The 20,923-nt window shown below is 44.1% G+C and overlaps 1 protein-coding gene across 4 annotated transcripts in view; it reads right to left on the bottom strand.

Annotated features, from left to right (window-relative positions):
• Window positions 1-20,923, bottom strand: part of MSANTD4 (Myb/SANT DNA binding domain containing 4 with coiled-coils) — a 79,375-nt gene that overhangs the window by 15,719 nt on the left and 42,733 nt on the right. For 3 of the 4 annotated variants that reach the window (XM_050928287.1, XM_050928279.1, XM_050928302.1), the window contains exon 1: window positions 7,186-7,327. The exons of the other annotated variant lie outside the window; for it this stretch is intronic. The gene's annotated coding sequence lies outside the window, so the exon portion shown is untranslated. Of the gene's footprint in view, window positions 1-7,185; window positions 7,328-20,923 lie in introns of those variants that run through there. 4 annotated transcript variants of the gene reach the window in all.

Here is a 20,923-nt window from a genome sequence, read left to right as displayed (position 1 = left end):
CCGGGGGCTCAGGGATTCTGCCACTGCAGCTGGGGTCTCAGGGATTCCCCAGCCCAGGGGTCCTCTGCCAGCAGGGGCTCAGGGATTCTCCTGACAGGAGGCAGCAGCTCCGGAGGTTCCCCTGCCATTGCCTGCAGGCAGGGGCTTGGGGATTCCCCCGCTGATGGCCAGGGGCCCTGTGCCAGTGAGTCCTTGGGGGTTCCCCTGGTACCTGCAGTGGCTGGGAGCTGCGAGATACCCCACCCCCCACAGAGGCTTGGAGGTCCAGGGGCCGCCAGAGGCACCGGGGGTATCCCGCAGCTCCCTGCCCCACAGGTGGAGGGGACCCTGCAGTGCCCAACCACCGCAGGCTGAAGTCACAGAGGTCACTGGAAGTCATGGAATCCATGACTTCTGCAACCTCCATGACTAAATCCTAGTCTTAATTATGATATTTACTGCCTCCTCCAGCACAGAAGTACCGACCCCAGCCCTGTACCCATCCCTTCAATGCAGTCGTCTGTGTCTCCTGTCTGGGGACATGCACACCGCTTGCACACATTAATTCAACCAGGGACAGCTGCCAGTGAGCCTGGTGTCCACCCCAGTGGGTGGGGCTGGGGGCGGTACAGTGGGGTGTTAGCTCCTGGGAGCCGGGGCCCCATGTTCTGCTCCGCCACTTCAGTTCCTGAGAAAGCCCTGTGGTTCCATGGATATCGATTTATATCTGCGGATATAAATTTGTATCCACGCAGGGCTATACACACTAAGCAGATGTTTTCAGAGAACTATTCTAGATGACTCCAAGCTCTCTTTCTTGAGTGGTAACAGTTAATTTAGACGCCATCATTTTGTATACATATTTGGGACTATGTTTTCAAATGTGCACTACTTTGCATTTATCAACATTGAATTTCATTTGCCATTTTGTTGCCCCGTTATCCAGTTTTATGAGATCCCTTTGTAACTCTTTACAGTCAGTTTTGGACTTAAATAGCCTAAGTAATTTGCATCATCTGCAAACTTTGCCACCTCACTGTTTTTGCTCCTTTTTCCAGATCATTTATGAATATGTTGAACAGCAGTGGTCCCAGTACAGATCCTTGCAGGATCTTGCTACTTAGCTCTCTCCACAGTGAAAACTGACCATTTATTCCTACCCTTTGTTTCCTATCTTTTAACCAGTTACTGATCCGTTAGAGAATCTTCGCTCTTATCCCATGACTGCCTACTGTGCTTAAGAGCCTTTGGTGAGAGGCTTTGTCAAAGATTTCTGAAAGTCCAAGTACACTATATCCACTGGATTCCCCTTGTCCATGTTTGCTGACCCCCTCTAACAATTCTCAGAGATTGGTGAGGCATGATTTCCCTTTACAAAAGCCATGTTGACTCTTCCCCAACATATAGCATGTTCATTGCATGTCCGATGATTCTGTTCTTTATTATAGTTTCCACCAGTTTGCTGGTACTGAAGTTAGGCTTACTTGCCTGTAATTGCTAGGATCGCCTCTGGAGCCTTTTTCAAAAAATTGGTGTTACGCTATCTATCCTCCAGTTACTTGGTACAGAGGCTGATTTAAGTACATTTTGTAGTTCTGCAACTTCATATTTGAGTTCCTTCAGAACTTTTGGATGAATATCATCTCATTCTGGTGACTTATTACTGTTTAATTTATCAATTTGTTTCAAACCTCTTCTATTGAGACCTCAATACGGGACAGTTTCTCAAATTTGTCACATAAAAAGAATGGCTCAGGTGTGGGAATCTCCCTCACATCCTTTGCAGTGAAGACCAATGCAAAGAATTCATTTAGCTTCCCTGAAATGGCCTTATCTTCCTTGGGTGCTCCTTTACTACCTCTATCACACAGTGACCCCATTCACTGTTTGGCAGGCTTCCTGCTTCTGATGCACTTAAAAAATATTGCTGTTAGTTCTTCTGCTAGTTGCTCTTCAAATGCCTTTTTGACCTGCCTAATTATACTTTTATAGTTGACCTGCCAGAGTTTATGCTCCTTTCTATTTTCCTTAGTAGGATTTGACTTCCAATATTAAAATAATGTATTTTTGTTTCTAACCACCTTTTACTCTATTATTTAGCCTTGGTGGCATTTTTTTTTGGTTCTCTTACTGTTTTGTTGGTAGTGTTTTTTTGGTTTTTTTTTTAATTTGTGGTATACATTTAGTTTGAAATGCTATTATGGTGTTTTAAAAATGTTTCCATTCAGCTTGCAGGCATTTCACTCTTGTAACTATTCTTTTTAATTTCCACTTAATTAGCTTTCTCATTTTTGTTTAGTTCCCCTTTTTGAATTTAAATGCTGCTGTAGTGGGTTTGGCATTTCACCTCCTACAAGGATGTTAAATTTAATTATATTATGGTTATTATCCCTAAACAGTTCAGCTAAATTCACCTGTTGGACCAGATCCTGTGCACCATTTAAGACTAAATCATGAATTGCCTCTCCCCTTGTGGGTTCCAGGATTAACTGCTGCAAGAAGCAGTCATTAATGATGTCTAGAAATTTTCTCTCTGCATCCCATCCTCAGGTACGTACCTAGTAAATATGGGGATAGTTTAAATCCCCCATATTGTTAGGTTTTCTTTTTTTGTAGCCTCTCTAATCTCCCTGAGCCTTTCACAGTTCCATCACCATCATGGTCAGGTGGCTGGTAGTATATTCCTACTGCTACACACTTATCATTCAAGCATGGGATTTCTATCCACAGAGATTCTATGGTACAGTTTGAGTCATTTAAGATTTTTACTATATTTGACTGTATGCTTTCTTTCACATATAGTGCCCCTCCCCTACTAGCACACCCTACTCTGTCATTCCTATATACCCTGGAATTAGTGTGCCCCATTATCATTGTTACATCAAATTTCTGTGATGCCTATTATATCAATAGCCTCATGTAATTCCAGTCACTCAAGTCCACCCATCCCAGTATTTCGACTTCTAGCACTTGTATACAAGCACTTACGAAATTTGTCAATATTTAGTTGTCTGCCTTCACGTGATGTAATTAAGTGGGACTCTTTTTTGTTTAACTATTTCTCTTAAGTTCCTACCTGCACTGCATAAACTTATATCCTCTCCTTTTTACTAGGATATAGAGCATCTCCTTTTATAAATCCTCCCCTCAATGATGTCTCTGTCTGAACCATGTGCTCTGCTGCACCTGTCAGCTTTCCCTCAACCCATAGTTTAAATAATCCTCTATGACCTTTTAAATTTTACATGCCAGCAATCTGGTTCCATTTTGGTTTAGGTGGAGCCCATCCTTCCTGTTTGGACTCCTCTTTCTCCCAAAGGTTTTCTAGTTCACAATAAACCTAAATCCCCTTCTGAATACCATCATCTCATCCACACATTGAGATTCTGCAGTTTAGATTTGTCTAACTGGCCCTGCACGTAGAACTGGAAACACTTTGGAAAATGCTACCATGAAGGTCCTGGTCTTTAATCTCTTACCTACTACCCTAAATATGGCCTTTGAGACCTCTCTCCGACTTTTCCCTGTGTCCTTGGTACCTACATCTACCATAACCACCTGCTCCTCCCCAGCACTGCACATAAGTCTATCTAGATGTCTTGAGAGGTCTACCATGTCAGACAATTCACCATGTGGCTCTCCTGGTCATCAAATCCAACTATCAATATTTCTAATAATGGAATCCCCCATTATTATTACCTCTCTTCCTAATAACAGGAAGCGGTACCTGCACTGATAATACCAGGACATCATCTGGAAGGAGGGTCCTAACTATAGGATTGTTTCTCTCTGCTCCAGTTTGATGTTTTCCTTCCCAGAGGCTCTCAACCTTCTCAACAGCACAGAGGCTGTCAGACTTGTGCTGGGACCGCTCTATTGTGTCCCGGAAAGTCTTCTCTGTGTATTTCTCTGTCTCCCTTAGCTCCTCCACTTCAACTGCTCTGGTCTCAAGAACCCCTACTCAGTCTCTGAGGGCCATGAGTTGATTGCACTGAATGCACACACATGCCACCTGCCCACAAAGGAGGTAATCATACAAGATGCATTCAGTGCAATAAACTGGATAGCTCTCACTCTGCTGCTGGACTTCTGCTTTTATTTTTACTCTTGCAGAAGGTTGGTTGGTTTGTTCTTCGGGGCATTATTGGCCTAAGTTTAGAAAATATTTGTTAGTTGTATCTGGCTCTCATGTTTCCTCTCTAAATTTCCTCACAAAACTCCATTTGCTAGCTCCTCTGCTTGCTTAGGAGTTGGCCTTTTAAACCTCTGTTCTGAGTTAACGCTGCCTCCTTGCTAAGGGATCTTATAGGTAAGACTATATTTTAGTCACGAGTACTTTTAGTAAAAGTCATGGTTGGGTCATGGGCAGTAAACAAAAGTTCATGGCCGGTGACCTGTCCATGACTTGTACTATATACCCCTAACTAAAACTTGGGCCGGGGGATGCTCTGGGAGGGCGGGCCAGGGGTGCTCTGGGAGGGCAGCCCAGGGGGTGCTGCGGTGCTGGGGGTGGGGGGAAGGGTTGGCAGGCCTGGCAGGCTCCCTACCCGGCTCTATGTGTCTCCCCGGAAGCTGCCAGCATGTCCCTGCAGATCCTAGGGAGAGGGAAGGCCGGGGGCTCCACCCACTTCCCCCCGCCACAAGTGCCAGCTCTGCAGCTCCCATTGGCTGGGAACTGCAACCAGTGGGAGCTGCAGGGGCAGTGCCTGCAGGCAGAGTCCCCTGGCCCCTCGGCCTAGGAGCAGCAAGGACATGCCAGCCACTTCTGGGAAGCCCCCCCAGGTATGTGCCACCATGCACCCCAAGCCCCTGCCCCAAGCCCCCTCCCGCACCCAAACTACTATTGATGCTGCTGGGGGGGGACAGGGAGGTGGCCCAAGACTTCCCCAGCAGCAGCCGGAGGCGGAGCCAGCCAAACTAGCCACTGCAAAAGTCACAGAGGTTACGGTATCCGTGACCTCTGTGACAGATACACAGCCTTACCTATAGGGATTAGGGATGAAAGAACGGCAGGCTAGAGTCCCATTAGGAAGCTTTCAGCCTTGCCTATCAGGCCACTAGACTCAGCACAAAGGCCCCTAAACAGACCACACTATAAACCATAAGAGAATTCCATATAAGAATTATGATATTTGAGAGTTGCAATTTATTAAAGGCTAGCTCCTGCAAACTGCTGAGCCCTCTGTCCCTGATCTAGCAAAGCAATTAAGCATGAGTAGTCTTGCTGAAGTCAAAAAACTACTGTGTCTGAAGTTAATCATGTACTTAAGTGCTTTGCTGGATCAGGGATAAATGGTACATAAAGATGCAGCTAGGCAGGGTTTCCTGGACAGGGTTTTCCTTTTTATAAAGACTTTTCCCCCAGCATGCCTTTCTGGAGTTAGACCTTTATATTTGGCAGAGCCAAACAGCTGCATGCCTAAAGAAGCCATTTAAAAAATAGCAGCTGCTGGTTGCATCTCCCTCTCTTCCAACTGGTAAGTATGTGTTACCTTTTCCCCTAGTTGTTGTGATGCTTGTTGCCCTACAGAAAAGCACTTTATTGAGCACACAAAACTATCTGCATAAAGTATTTAAGAGACAAAAATGTTGGCATACCAGAAAATGTCCATAGTCTAGCTGGATGTAGAGAAAACATAACCACCATATTTCAAAATGTATTTTACAAAAACTGCTGACTGGTATTGTACATGTAAGAATCTTGCTTTCATGGAAAAAGTAGGTTGGCTGTGGCAGGATGTGCATATGATTGGAAGTAACTGTAAATGAGTTCAACACCTCAGAGGTCATCAGTGGTTTTGAAGAAGGACTCTAAAGTAAGGCAATGACACTTGCTGAATGTACCAATTTGGGAAGAAGGGAAGCCCATTCAAAAGAAAGCTGCTGGGACAGATTAGAGAAATGATAAAGGATTTGTGATGGCCGAAGTAGACAAATGTGAAAGAATGATGTGAGACAAGAGTGCATGAAAAGAAAAGAAAAGAAATTCAAAGCATTTCACAGGAGAAAGATCTGTATTTTGTGTCCATGTGCTTATGTGGTGCCTAGCACCATATTATACGTGTCTATGAGGGCTACAACTCTCACTATTACACAGCATTCCCCAATACCAAGCATTCAAAAATCATGAGTTAGGGCCCCCAAAATCATGTTGGCTTAAAAATGAGATTTAAAAAATAATGCATTTGGAGTTCTATCTGTTTGCCTTTTGAAATCTTTTGACATTTTAGGGTTCATGATTTTCAATCTCTACAACCATGAGGAGTAGCAACTTAACTTTTTTTTAAATAAAAGCTGAGATTCTGGAGTAATAACATGAAGCTAGGATTTTAAGGGGAAAAATCAAATATCCTAAGCCTCATGATAAAGTTGCGAGAGATCGCAACAATGCCTTTGGAACAAATTGTTTTATAGTAACAGCTAGAGGCCCTGCTCAGGGAGGATCAAGATCAGGCTGAAACCCTCATTGTGGACATATGTAAAGGAAATGCAATTCCTGCTCCAAGGAGTTTAATTTTGGCATGAGACAACTAATGGAGAGAACAATCGCAAATTGGCAGGAAGAACAAGCTAATGAAGAACGAGCAAAGCAGCACGAGCAGAGCTGAGGACACGGCCAAGGGGCCTAGTTCCCACGAGATGGATTCACTGCCCAGAATCCACCGTGCGCCGGGTTGCAGCCAATGCTGTAAGAGAAACGGACTGTGACTGCTCCACAGCCGGAAGGGGAAGGAGAGAATTTCTCCTTCCAGCAGCGCAGGCAGGATTATGGCCCAGATGGGAAGGGAGACCCAGGCACTGGGCCAGTCTGTCGCCAGGGGGCCCAGGCCAGTCCTGCTTGAAGTGGCTGGAGGCACCTCCTGAGAGGAGCCCCGGTCCCCGAGCTCTGTAGGGGGCTGTGGGTTCCCCACCCGCAAGAGGGGGTGGGGAGGAGCAGAAGCTATGGGCATAATGGACCCCTCGGCCCCACCAGAGGAGCTGGGGTTACGGGGGGGCTGGACTCCTCTCACCCCCACGCGGGACCTGCCCGGGGGGCGGGAGCGAGCTACAAAGAGGCAAAGGCTGTTAAGGCCCCTGCGGCCCCCGGACAGCGGGACCTGCGGGGGTCAGCGGGGCACATCCTGTCCCGCTCCGCGTCAGGGAGCTGAGCCTCCCGCCTCCCCAGCCCGACCCCGGACTTCCCCGGGAGCAGCGCGAACTACTCACCGGCGCCCAGCACTCCCCGTCGGTCGGCTCACCGGCCCTTTAACAGCCGCTGGTCTCCCATTGGAGAACCCGCGGCGGCGGGTGAACCGCCCGTTGGGGGGGGGCTGGCCCCCGCCGGAGGCCCCGCCCTTCCCCCCGCCGGAATCGCCTCGCGCCTGGCGGGCGACGCGCCTAAGGCGCCCTCGCGGGGGAGGGGAGAGCGGCGGCGCGCGCTCCCCCAACACAGGGCGGGTGGGCCAGCGGCGCGCGGCCCCGAGCGCAGAGCGGGCGGCGCGCGCCAATCCCCGGTGCTCGAACCGGGCGGGCGGGGGATGCGCGCCCCTCCAGCACAGGGCGGGCACGGCAGCCCCAGTGCCTCAGCTGTAGTACCAGAGACTGCTCCCTAGGCACTGGCTACTGAGGGTGTACTGAGCATGCTCAGTACCATCTGGTGAAGCAACTGCCCTTCACCCTGCCCCTACTTGGCATAGGATTCTTTGACTGCTTTTTGCAGGAGCTAAAAAGGGCAAATCAGAGGAGAGGGTGGCCAGGGTCTGAGCAGGGGGCAGAAATTGACTGGTCAGAAAGGGGTCAAACAGCTGGAGGCAGGGTTAGGATAGGGGTTGAAGGGCAAAATCAGGGAGATGGGGGGGAGGAGCTAGAGTTAGGGCCAGCGGCCTGACAGGGATAGAGGACAAAACCATGGCATAGGCAGGGACAGAGCGGGTAACAGTTACCCCGGTGGACTGAGACTCCAGTGTTTGCAAAAAAATGTAAGGGGGGGGGCAGTGAGGTTTTTCCCCCCCTCTCAGCATGGGCTTCCCAGAGCTGGGTTCCTAAAGGCACATCCATCCCAGTGCCTTGTCACTGCAACGCCTCTGTGTCTGCTATAACCTACTGAGGGCATGCCTACACTTGCAGATGTAAAGCGCTTTGAGTTAAGCTAGCCTTCGGAAAGCACAGTAGGGAATGCGCTGCAGTCTGTACGTACTGCCAGCTGCCAGCACACTGGTGTGGCCAAATTGCATCACTTGCAGCAACACTGGGAACAGTGCATTATGGGCAGCTATCCCATAGAGCACTTCTTCCCATTCTGGCGCTGTGGCTTGTGGGAATGGGGCAGCGGGGGCGGGTCATTCTGGGTCCTGTCCCAATGCCCCTTGATGCATTGGTTTGCATCCCAACAATACTTGTGCTTCCGTCCACATTTGGCACCATCTTTCAACGCTTTTTGTGCTGCGCGCTCTGTCTTCCCTTTCGGTCTGCAGGAATGGAGCCTGAACTGCTGAGGAATATGCTGATGGGTCTTGTCAGCAGGTCACATTTGGCAGTCAAGTTACTCTTTAAGATCCAAACTGACAGGAGTCAGATGATGATATCGACTTGAGTAACACATACGACACAAGATTGGCTGTGGCATTCACAAATGTGCTCACCACTGTGGAATGCCACTTTTGGGCTTGGGAAACAAGCACTGAGTGGTGGGAGCACATCATCATGCAAGTCTGGGAAGATGAGCAGTGGCTGCAAAACTTTTGGATGCGAAAAGCTACTTTCATGGGACTGTGTGATGAGCTCCCCTGCACCCTGCGGTGCAAGGACACGAGATTGAGAGCTGCCCTGACGATGGAGAAGCAGATGGCTATTGCAATCTGGAAGCTGGCAACTTCAGACAGCTACCGATCGGTCACTAACCAGTTTGGAGTGGGAAAGTTGACCATTGGAATCTTGTTGATGCACGTTTGCAGGGCCATTAATCGCATCCTGCTCAGAAGAACTGCGACTCTGGGTAACATGCATGATATTGTGGCTGGCTTTGAACAAATGGGTTTCCCTAACTGCAGAGGGGTGATAGATGGGACGCATATTCCAATTCTGGCACCAGCCCACCTAGTCTCCGAGTACATTAATCAGAAGGGGTATTTCTCTGTGGTTCTCCAGGCGCTTGTGGATCACTGTGGGTGTTTCATTGACATTAACATTAACACAGGCTGGCCTAGAAAGGTGCATGACACATGCATCTTTCGGAACATGGGCCTGTTCAGGAAGCTGCAAGCCGGGACTTTTTTCCCAGACCAGAAGATCACTGTAGGGGAAGTTGAAATGTCCATTGTGATCCTTGGAGACCCTGCTTACCCTTTAATGCTGTGGCTCATGAAACCCTACACAGGGAGCCTTGACAGCAGCAAGGAGTAGTTCAACAACAGGCTGAGCCAGTGCAGAATGACTGTTGAGTGTGCTTTTGGCTGTTTAAAGGGCTGCTGGCACTCTCTGTATGGGAAGCTGGACCTGGCCGAAGTTAGCATCCCCGCGGCTATATCTGTGTGCTGTACCCTCCATAACATTTGTGAAGGGAAGGGTGAACAATTCACTCAGGCATGAAACTTGGAGGTTCAAAACCTGGAGGCTGAATTTGAACAGCCAGAGAGCAGGGTTAAATGCTTCTAAATTGAACCCCAAAGAGATGGCTGCTTGTGCATTTGATGGAGCTGCAAACTTCTCTGGAAAACATAGTGGACTACAAGCTCTACTCAGAGAAAAGTGTAACTCTAATCTCTCCAATACACACTGCAGAGGCCATCTACTCCAGCTAGCACCAGTACAAGTTGCAGAATCTTCAAAAGGCATTTGAAAAGCTATACATTTAATGTCTTCGTTATACTCTTTTTTTCCAGCAAGAGTCCAAAAGGACTGAGCATCTTGGAAAATATAGAAGATATACTGGGACTAAAATTCAAATTAATCCAACCTGGGAAAACCTGCTGGCTTTCTCATAAGTGATCCTTGGCTGTTGTCTTAAAATTACTTCAACCATTATTATTGGGTTTGGAAAATATCTACCAAGATGGGGCGGATCTAAGTAGTGAGGCTGGTGGACTAGTTTGGCTACTAAGTTCAGAGAAGACAATCGCCATTCTCTTTTGTAAGTCTATTGTTGAAACCACTTGGGTCATTAAACAGTGCCATCCAGGCATCTGCTACAACCATAGTAGATCTCTGGCCAGCAGTGGAAGCTACACTTGGATCAATCAGAGAGAGATCCATTGAAAACGTACTGGAAGAAGCAAAGACTTCAGTTCAGAAGTTGACTAATTAGGGCACTTATATCAACTCCTTAAATGAAGAGAACAAGAAGTGATTGTTAAGCCAGCTGAAAAAGTGAAGTACCTGGACTTGATTCTTACATGTCTACAACACCAACTTCTGGGTTCTATTAACCTCTAAGTAGCTTTTACAGATGCCTGTCTCATAAGACACCAACAGCTGAGTGGAGTAAGGCACTACCTGTAATAGGGCTGCTATGTGATCAGGACAGAATAGAGAATTTGAACACAGAGTGGAATATCATATAATGAACGAATGAAGATTTGATTTCAACTTCTTTATCATTACTAGTGGTTCGACCCAATTTTTGTGCTATGTTTCCTGGGATGAAAGAAGTAGGAATTAATCTCTTTCATCTGATCCCAGTCACAACGGCAACAGTTGAGCGTTCTTGTTCCTCATTGAACAGAATTTTGTATTCTGGAAGAAGTCGGCTTCTGCCTGATCATGAGCATATCATGAAGGACTGGAAGTACCGGACACATGAAAAGCCACCAAAAATGAATGCACAGCATTCGAGAAGTTCATTAACAGAGTTGTGCAAAATTGCAACAAGAAACCAAGAAGGATGTCGATATAGTGCTTCATAGTAGGCTTGTGTAACCAAATTTAATTTGTGTGATGATTTAAAAACATGAGTTAAATCTAATAATAGTCTCACCTCCTTCGGTCCTCAGCCGTCCTTCTCTTGCCCTCCCCCCTCCCAGAGGAGGAGGAGGAGGAGATGGTGGTACATCTTCAAGCAATGGTGGTAGGAGGAGTGTTTGTGCTGGTGGAAGCCAGAGGAAGCCCTGGGGCCAACAGGAGCACCGGAGAGTGAGGGTTGCCCTCACCAGTACAGAACAGGTGTAGCAGGATACAGTTCACACAATGCATGGCTTCTCTGGGGTGCTCAGTATAGCTGGCAGTGCCTTCTGCCCCTACCCATTTATAAGTATTTAGGCAGTGGCAACATTATGGCTTCCACATGCATGGGAGTGTTTTGGGAAGGGAAAGGACTTCTTGGCCTTCTTTTACCTCCACCACCACTAATGCCTCTGTGTGATGACAGCCATTTTTTTGACGCAGTAATAAATAGATAGGAACTGCTTCTGCCAGGAAAAATTTCAGGTGAGCACAGATGGTCCCCAGTAAGGGAAACAGGAAATCCAAAATATTTCTCTTTCCTTTCTACCCAGTCCCCAAAGACTAAAATATACCTGCATGGAGACAAACCCATCTGGCTCATCTTTACCCTACAGACTTCAAAATCTCTTTCTGAACAAGCCCTTTCATCTCCAATGAGGAGCTTGCTGGAATCTACGTTCTCTTTGATCAGAAATCTTTCTCAGTCAAGGCAACAGGACAAGTTTATTGCTGCCTGTGCCTGCCTGATGAGTTGATGAACTGTAATGGACAGAGATCGCTCCAGCATAGAAGTATATTGAAGGTAAACCCTAAGGAAATTAAGAATTTAAATTATCCTCCACATGTCCTGCATCCCACTAAAATGAATTCAACACACAGGTCACTTGGACATAAGTATCAATGTCAGGATGCTACATTGTTAGCACAGCAAATGAAGCTGAAAAATAAATTATGTTTAATGATCTCATTCTATTTTTTACAATCCTGTATTAAGAGGTAATTGATACATATGTACACCAGGCAGGGTCATTTGGAAGCCGAAGACTTTATGCTTTCATCCCATGCTTCTGTAAAATTTTAGCAAATTAGGACAAGTCAGCAAATAAGAATAACCTTAGGTATCAGTAACTGCTACTGGTAACAATTCACTACCTCTGTGCCAGAAGACAGGCAAGAGGTAGCAAATACATGTAGCAAATTCCTACAGCTAGCAGTGGCTTGCATCATACACTGTGAGAAACTGCTATCTGTAGGAAATTGCTACATCAGATAGCAGTTTTTTACAATCCTTTACATATGAGTAACTGCTGCAGGTAGCAAATTTGAGCACCGGGGTGGCATAGCGCCAGCGCCCTGGGGATGCCCGGTGCTGGGTGGCCCCAGCCACCCCAAGTCCTGGCCACCCTAGGCCCAGCATGCTTCCCTAAAGAGGAGCAGCCTGCCTGGGCTGGGGCCATTGGGGGAAGGGGAAGCAGAAGGGGACTTTGTGGAGGAGCGTGGGTGGGTTCACGCTGGGCTGTTTGGGGAGGCACAGTCCTCCCCAGCCTATGCAACGTGCCGCCCGTGATGGTCTCCACCCTTCCCAGCAGAAGCAGATTTGCTCTTTGAACCACGAGGCCAGTTGCTGCCGGAAATTGCTGGGGAGGGTCTGGCATAGAGCACCACCTGCTAGCTTGGCCCACTCCTTCAGCACCCAGGAGTCACAAGCAGAACAGGATCCCATTGCAAGCTCTGAGTAGCTTGGGTAGTGGCCTCATCAGGCCATGCTTTCTGTCTACAAACCTACCCTGCAGCATCTCCGCCCCCCCCATTATTGGTAATCCCATTGGAAAACCTCATCAATCTTAACTGGGAGCTAACCACTCAGACAGCATAGGGGGTTAGCCAAAGCCTTCACAAAACAGGGGCTGATCTTTAATGACCCTGAAAGAGTTAAAGGTCTGCATTCCTGTAGCGTGGTCTACCAAGGAGTAAAAGAGGCCACTCTGCAGAGATCAGTTTGTAGAGCCATACATGCTTGGCATAACAAATCCTGCGTCTCTGCAGAGGGTTAGACTAGACCCTTGCAGTCCCTTCTAACCCCATGAGTCTATACTTGTTAAACAATTGAACAGTAGCCCACCTATGCTGATGCAATAGACACTTTAATAATGGTGAGGAAATTTTGCAACATTTCCCTATATACACAGACTTACAAGAAGTCCATTATTTTAGTGGAATGCATTAAGTCAGGAAATGCGAAAAGTAAGGTTCGCATAGAAAAGTTAGCTCAATCATTTCACACATTTTGTATGGTGTACATGGAGCAAAATAAAAAAATTACATTTCTAAAAGAGAAGCAGAAATCAAAAATACTATCTTTACCTATATTTACATATATTTGTAATAATGGACATTAGGAACTGCTATTTATTATATGTTATGTACCTTATAATTTAAAACCTCATTAAATAATTTCAAGTAATCAGATTATGCACATTGTTGGTTTGTATAACCATGAGCTCCTGTTACTGTTACCTTCTTTTCCCCCCATTCCCTCCTTTTTTGTTACTTTCACTCATGTGTTGTCTTAATATAGACAAGCTTTTTAGGGTGATGACTGTCTTTCCTTATGTTTGTACGTTGCCTAGCATGAGAGGGGCCTAACTGTGATCTGAGCCTCTAGGTACTACTGAACAATAAGTACATTAACAAATATAGGAGATCATGTAATTGGATCTATGCAGATGGGCCCTTATTTTCATATGGTGTCACACTGAAATCATAGGCACCATAATCCATCTGCTATAGAATTAAGGCCCACATACATTATATGGCTAACAATGTTTCTCCAGAAACTTTACATTTTGCATTTATTTGAATTATGCAACCTTAACGTTGTATTAATGCAGGATTTTTTGCATGTGAAATGTTTAAATAGTAAATGTGTTATTTATACTTATATTTAACAAGATGAAGATGTAGTGTAAAATAGATTACTCTGATTTTAAAATGCTGCTTACCTGACCCCAAAGTGTCATCCCTTGAGAGCATTTTCGGTGAGCAAGAATGTTTTTGTGGAGATTAAGGTTAACAATCCTGCAATGCTGCTGCTTTCCTTTTGTCCCCACAGCCACATCACATATATCTGGCATTTGCCCTTTGCATTATATTCTGTTGCCTTGGTAACACAACACTCGGTGCTGATTCTGTTGCACAGGGTTGTAACAAATCATTCATTTGATTAAACATGCCTTATTTTCCACTTCAAAATGGTCCACAAACAGAGCATGATTTGCACAAATATATTTATTATCAAAATGATTTTCTCATTGAGTTCTGCAAATACTTTTTGGATGGTAGATAATTTCTAAATAGTCCTTTAAACACATGCAATATTTAGTTTTGAAACTGAAGCTGCTTTAATTGGACATGTAGGTTTTCTGATTGGATTCATCTGGTTTCTGGTGTGAATACTTAAAATTAATTAAAAATTGCTTTTAATGTTCTGTGGCATTAGCTCAAAATGCATAGTTTCAGCGAACAATCTGGAGAGTCGCTTGCTAGAATATGTGCAGAAAGCAAACACAGAAAGGGTATAAATTATCATAATGTACTTCTTTATAAATTTGGTGAATTATTTCTGTAAAACTTTTGCACCAGTTGCCCACTAAATTCAATATTACAAAAATACATTTAAAAAAGATAGCATGGCAAAAGTCGGGCTACCAAGAGAGGGTCATGCTATTTCACATATGTAATGTTATGGTATTAATAAATACATGCACCTAATAATACTGCATCATTTCTCACCACTGAACATGTATAACATGAACCAAGTTTTAACTCCCAAGTGTTATCTGTATATTTATAATGCCTTGAAACTCCATTCTGATAGATGCTGTATAGACACGGTCCCCATCCCAAAGACCTTCCAAACTATTTAAGACTGGACACACGTGAAAATAACAGAAAGGTAGAGAAAGGGAGGATGTGGGTAACAGTAATTACACACTGTGCTTCAGTCCATCTGTCAATTTGATTAATTGAATGGAGCATTAAAGATACACTGTTTTAATTGTAAGGCGCTTAGATATTAAAGTGATGAGCACCATAGAAAAGATGATAAATAAATAGCACATATTTGCATATAGTAGCTATGCACATAATTTAAAAGGGCTCCTTTCCTCAGAAACTGAATTTGAGCAGCTGCTGTGCCACCATTGTAGAATCGTTTATATTATCTATTTGTGGAGGAAGCTGGTGCCGGCTTTCCATGTGTTCCACAATTGTCTGCCTTCAAAACGTAATCTGCAGCCTTGCTGCGTACAGTACAAAACAGCACATTATTGTCACTGTGAAATTTGTTCTTGCCAAATTCAGTGATATGGTCTTTAGGGGTGATTTTTAAAGCTTTCTCCATCTTTTCATGACTTTAATTACTCACATCTGGAGATTGAAGTGAAATTTGAAATACATTAAAACATGAACCCGCCGTTGAGTAACCTCTATACACTGGAAGCAGTTTATTGGAGTATGTTTAGCTATGTAAATTTAAAGCGCATTTAAATATCAACCACAAGAGGGGGAGACTGCACGCACTGAATAAGTGACACTGTTAATCTAAAATTTAGACGCCAATTAAATTATGTATAATCTACATATGATATGATGTTATCCTTATAGAGCATTTTATCCCACATCTTATTCACATGCCTATGACAAATAGCTGGGGAGTTATGAAAACCCTGGGAAGTTCTAGTGAAACAGAACTGTCATCTAATTACTGTTTTATGCAAACCAAAGTATCCTGATACTGTCATCAATTTAATTCTATCAATTAGGGGAAGTAAATTTTAAGGCATTTTTAAACTCTTTCCGATGTTTTTCTGTAAGCCTCTCTTAAGGTGCTGCAAAGTATCTCAGATCATTCAAAGCTAGATGTCTCGTTACAACACTGGTACTTTCAGTATAATTTAGTTAATAGTTGTGACATTCTGTATCTCGGGGCAATACCCCCATGTTCATCCTTATGATTGTGTGGTATCCAATGCAAAGTTTGTCATGTTGGGTGTCTTCGGAAGGTCCATTATGCACTGAGAATGGTTGCTATAGTGATGTTATAGGTTGTAATTTCATGTATATAGTTATGAGGTTGAAAATGTGTCCTTATGGCTTAAAACAAGCCCAGGCAAAAACTCTCCAAGAGCAGAAGGGCAGTTCACACCTCATCAGGGCAGGTATGGGACAAACTCAGCCCAGCCTCACAGTAACAAAGGACACTGGCCTAGGCAGCAACAAAAGAATCTGTTAGACTCTCGAGGGAGTCACTCTGCTTCCTTTGGTCAGTTTGGGATTACAATGAGGTAATGCTCACCTGATTCTGAAGGCAGGGTAAAGCCAAGAGGGAAGAAAGAACATGATAAAAGGGAGAGACAGTTGCCATGCTCTTCCTCTCTCTTCCACCTCCATCTACAGACACCACCACCAAGCAACTGATGCCAAGCGACTGAAGGGCAACCAGCCAACCTGTGGTGGGAAGCATCTAAGTTTGTAAGGGCACTGAAAGTGTTAAGAGCAGCTTAGAATGTGTTTTGCTTTTATTTCATTGGACTTCTTGTTCCTTGACTTATAATCACTTAAAAACGATCTTTGTAGTTAATAAATTTGTTTGTTTATTATACCTGAAGCAGAACGCCAAGTATTTTGTTTGAAGTGTGTGAGACTCCATTAGGATAACAAACCTGGTACATATCAATTTCTTTGTTAAATCGACCAACTCATATAAGCTTGCAGCATCCAGTGGGCATAACTGGATATTGCAAGACGGAGGATTCTAGGGTTGTGTCTGGGACCAGAGACATTGGCTAGTGTCATTCGGTTGCATAATCCAAGCAGCTGCTGGCCAAAAGTGCCCATTCATGTAGCTGGGAGCACCTTACATGCCAGAGGCTGTGCGTGAACATCCCGGGAGTAGGGGGTTCTCACAGCAGAGCAGGGTAAAGCTGGCTTCAGAGTCCAGGATCGGAGTGACCCAGCAGATCACCAGTCCAGATAACACCAGGGGAAAGTCACAATAGTTAATATATGCTTTTATTTTTTCACGAAATGTAAAAGCTAAAGATTCTCTCTAAAAACACAAATTCCATGTTTTTCTGTGGCAAATGGATTTCTAGAATCCCTGGTAATAACAGAAATTGTTGGGACTAAGTGTTATTGGCACATATAACATGGGGCGAAGGAGGGAAATTACTTTTGTACCTAAATGCAGAAGTGACAATAGCAGACTACGAAGGACAAGAGAAGCAGAACATGTCATTCCCATTATCCAGACATAAGATTAAATGTGACAGAAAATGGGTTTAAAGACTTTAAGATCACAGAAATATTTGTCAAAAAAGAAAAACAAGGTTATCATAGCATTATCAGTGATGACAGTAACTATCTCATTATTTCAAAGCAATTTGTAACAGTACAGCAGTGCAGCACATCTGCTCGGTGCCAAGGACATGTAAAGTCATATGGTCATGCAACAAATTGATGACAAAAAAGGATTGCTCTGTCCCTAAATGGCTAACTTAATTAACTATGCTGTAGGTTCTCTATATTCTGAGATGCATCTTGGAAGAAAGTCATACCAAAGGAAGATTCAAATATTCAGTGCTTTTATTGCACAAATGCATGAATATTTCAACAAACGTAGTATCATCACTAAGGCTACGTTTTAGTCATGGGTATTTTTAGTAAAAGTCATGGACAGGTTACGGGCAGTAAACAAAGATTAATTGCCTGCGACCTGCCCCTTACTTGTACTATATACCCCTGACAAATCTCGGGGAGGTAGGGTTGCCTGGGGGTGCCAGGGATGGGGGCTGCTGGTGTTGGGAGGGAGGGTAGGTGGTAGCGCACAGCTTGGGACCCCACTGGTACCAGCAGAAGCAGCTGGTGGGGTTGGCTGGCTCCCTACTTGGCCCCGTGCCTCCCCGGAAGCAGTGACATCCCCCCTCACTCAGCTCCTAGGCGGAGGCATGGCCAGGCAGCTCTGTGCACTGCCACCCAACTGCTGGCTCTGCAGTTCCCATTGGCCAGGAATGGTGGCCAATGGGAGTTGTGGGGGTGGTGCTGCAGGCAGAGGCAGCATGCAGAGCTGCCTGGCCACGCATCCACCTAGGAGCTGAGGGATGTCGCCACTTCCAGGGAGCCCCCACCGAGGAAAGTGCTGCCCAGAGCTCTCACCCTCTCCTGCACCACAACACCCAGCCGTGAGTCCCCTCCCATACCCAAACTCCTCCTGCTGTTGAGGGGTTGCGGTGACCAGAGACTGCCTCGGTAGCGATCAGTGTGACTGGCCCAGGGGCTGTCCGAGCTGTTCAGGCAGGCCCCGGGCCAGCCACATCAGCCACTGCAGAAGTCCCGGAGGTCCCGGAAAGTCATGGACTTCCGTGACCTCTGTGACAAACTCACAGCCTTAATCATCACTAATATTTTTTCCACACAGCAATGAGGCCCAAAGAGCACATAAAACTATGCCATATTCGTGTTACTGACCTATCTCTTTATCAGATGTTGAAAAGGAATTGTAAAGTAAGAAAAAAAGTTCAGATATAAATATGCACAAATCTATTCCTGGTGTAACGCGATTGATTTTAATGAAAAATAGTCTCAAAGTATTTCAATTTGGGTACCCAAAAACTCAAGACACTAAGAATTAGAGGCCACTTTTGAAAATTTGCCAACATACCTTCCTTGTTGTGCCAGTCTCCTCCATCAAAATAATGTGGTAATATCTATTTCTCATGGGATATAAGGCTTAGTTCATGGAGTAACATGCAGGAAAATTGACGGAGTAAAGCTACCCAGTCTTGCAAATATAACTAACCTTTAACTTGTAGTTAATGGATTACTAACATTTATTTATAATACAGAAAATAATATATAATTAAATAAATACAATAAAATACACCACCAAGTCTGTGCAAACATAATGGCTAAGTACAAAATAAATATTAAATTTTAGTATTGACATTTATAATGACCACTAAAATATAAACGTTTTTATGCTACCAACATGTCATAACATTTAAATATCATTCCTAAAATATTACGATGGTTCAATAAAATAACTAATAGATATTAAAGAAATTACATATGTTAGCTGACTATATATTATATTAATCATGTTGTATATTAATTTATTGGCATACAATATGTCAGTATTATAAATTACTTGTTTCGGTTGTATTGTTTATGTTAAATACAAATAAGACCATATACATTTACATGCAATGGATATTCTTTCAGACATGATAGTATAATTATGTGAAAACACAGGTAATGTTTATTACTCCTTAGAGCAATCACATGCTCCAGTTTAGTTCAGGGCTTTCTAAAAGAATGTGCTTTCTTCATAATGTATTGAGAGTCTACAGAAGTCAAAAGAAAATAATTATAAAAAAGTATTCACATTAGTTTTGTAATTTTTGTAATTAACAGTTTTATAAAGCATACTCTTACTCATAAAAGTAATTCCTATTTGAGTCGTCTCATTGACTTCAGTAAGATTACTTACATGACTATGGACTACTCATGAGCAAGAATTGCAGGAATGCGGTCCCTTATCTTTTGAAACCATGTTTTTAGTTTAACATGCCTAACCATTGAGCTCAATTCTGCTCTCAGATATAACTCTGAGTGCAGGAATTGGGCCAATTAACCTTTTTCTCCAGTACAGTTATAACCCTAATAAATTGTATAACTACATAAATATCACACCATATTCTAACAACTCTTTGGAGGCAAGGCAATGGAAACTGTGAAGTAACTGACTCTACCACATTATTCCCTGATCATTGGATAATTCTGCAGTCCTTAGTCAGGCAAAGCCCCCATTGAACTTCATGGGTGATTGAGCTGATTAAGTAATGCCAGATCTGTTCCTTTGTAATTATTTGTCACCAATGTACATATATCAAGATTCTGTGTACCATCATTATTAGTATCTGCAGCTGTATTATTGTGGGCTGTGATTGTATGTAACCTCTCAAGTGGGAGGAGCTATAATAGGTGTGAGACCGAGAGGGGTGGTGGTATTAAAGGACTATATTGAACAATGTGCCATGCAAAAATCGACTTTTGGAACATGTTAAGTGGTTTTCCTGGGCAATAGCGAGGAAGAAGTGAATGCAAATTCCCCACTTCCTGTTATGCAAAGTTATACTCTGAGGCATGAGCCATTGTCTGCTGATCACCTGTTAGATGAGGCCAAGATCAAAGGCCCAAGTTATTATAAAGGAAAGACTGAACTATTCATGGTTCCTCTGGTTCTAAACCTGGGACAGTTATGAACTCATAACGCACAGGGTAAACTCAGTTGTGAATTTTGAACATGTATATAGATTCTTTTATGTTTTTTCTGTAATGCTTTCACTTTAACAATAAATGTGCTTGCTTATAAAGAGCTGTATGATAACTTATAATTTTGGACATAACCTCTGGAGAGAAAGCAACGTGCAAACATTGGCCTTTGGCCTTTTAGGTGGTCTGGCTTGCTGGGGATATCACAGTGTAGGCAGGAAACTGTGCAGCGTAGAAAAACCTCAGTCATAAGTAAGAGAGATGTGGGTCTTTGCCTGAGGAGCTGGGAGCCTAGAAGGGGTGCTCGTAAGGGTACAATGGAGGGGGAATACAGGTGCTGTGGCTCTGACCTGTGACAGATGTATGAAATGTAAACATTTTAAAATAGTTGTGTAGAAATGACTGAGATAAATGTTGCTAGTTCGTGGGATAACAGAAATGGGGAAATTAGGAATGAAGTCAAGGCATATGTTAAACTGACAAACTCTCTTAACTCACACATCCATTTTTATTACTGAAGCATTGGTGTCAAAAGGGCAGAACAAAAGTAACTGCTTAACCAAGGCATATGTCTTACATTTGTCCTCTCCATGCCCTTGTGTAACACTGATGTATCTAAAGGTAAGTGCTACTCCTCTGATAGGATGCATTGTGTAATTTACTAGTTGTTTGTGCTTTAAGGACAGCAACTTGC

The sequence above is a fragment of the Gopherus flavomarginatus genome, chromosome 1 (genome assembly GCF_025201925.1).
Source record: "Gopherus flavomarginatus isolate rGopFla2 chromosome 1, rGopFla2.mat.asm, whole genome shotgun sequence".
Lineage (NCBI taxonomy): Eukaryota > Metazoa > Chordata > Testudines > Testudinidae > Gopherus > Gopherus flavomarginatus.
Note: the sequence above shows the minus strand (reverse complement) of the source record. Positions and strands in the feature narration are given on the sequence as shown.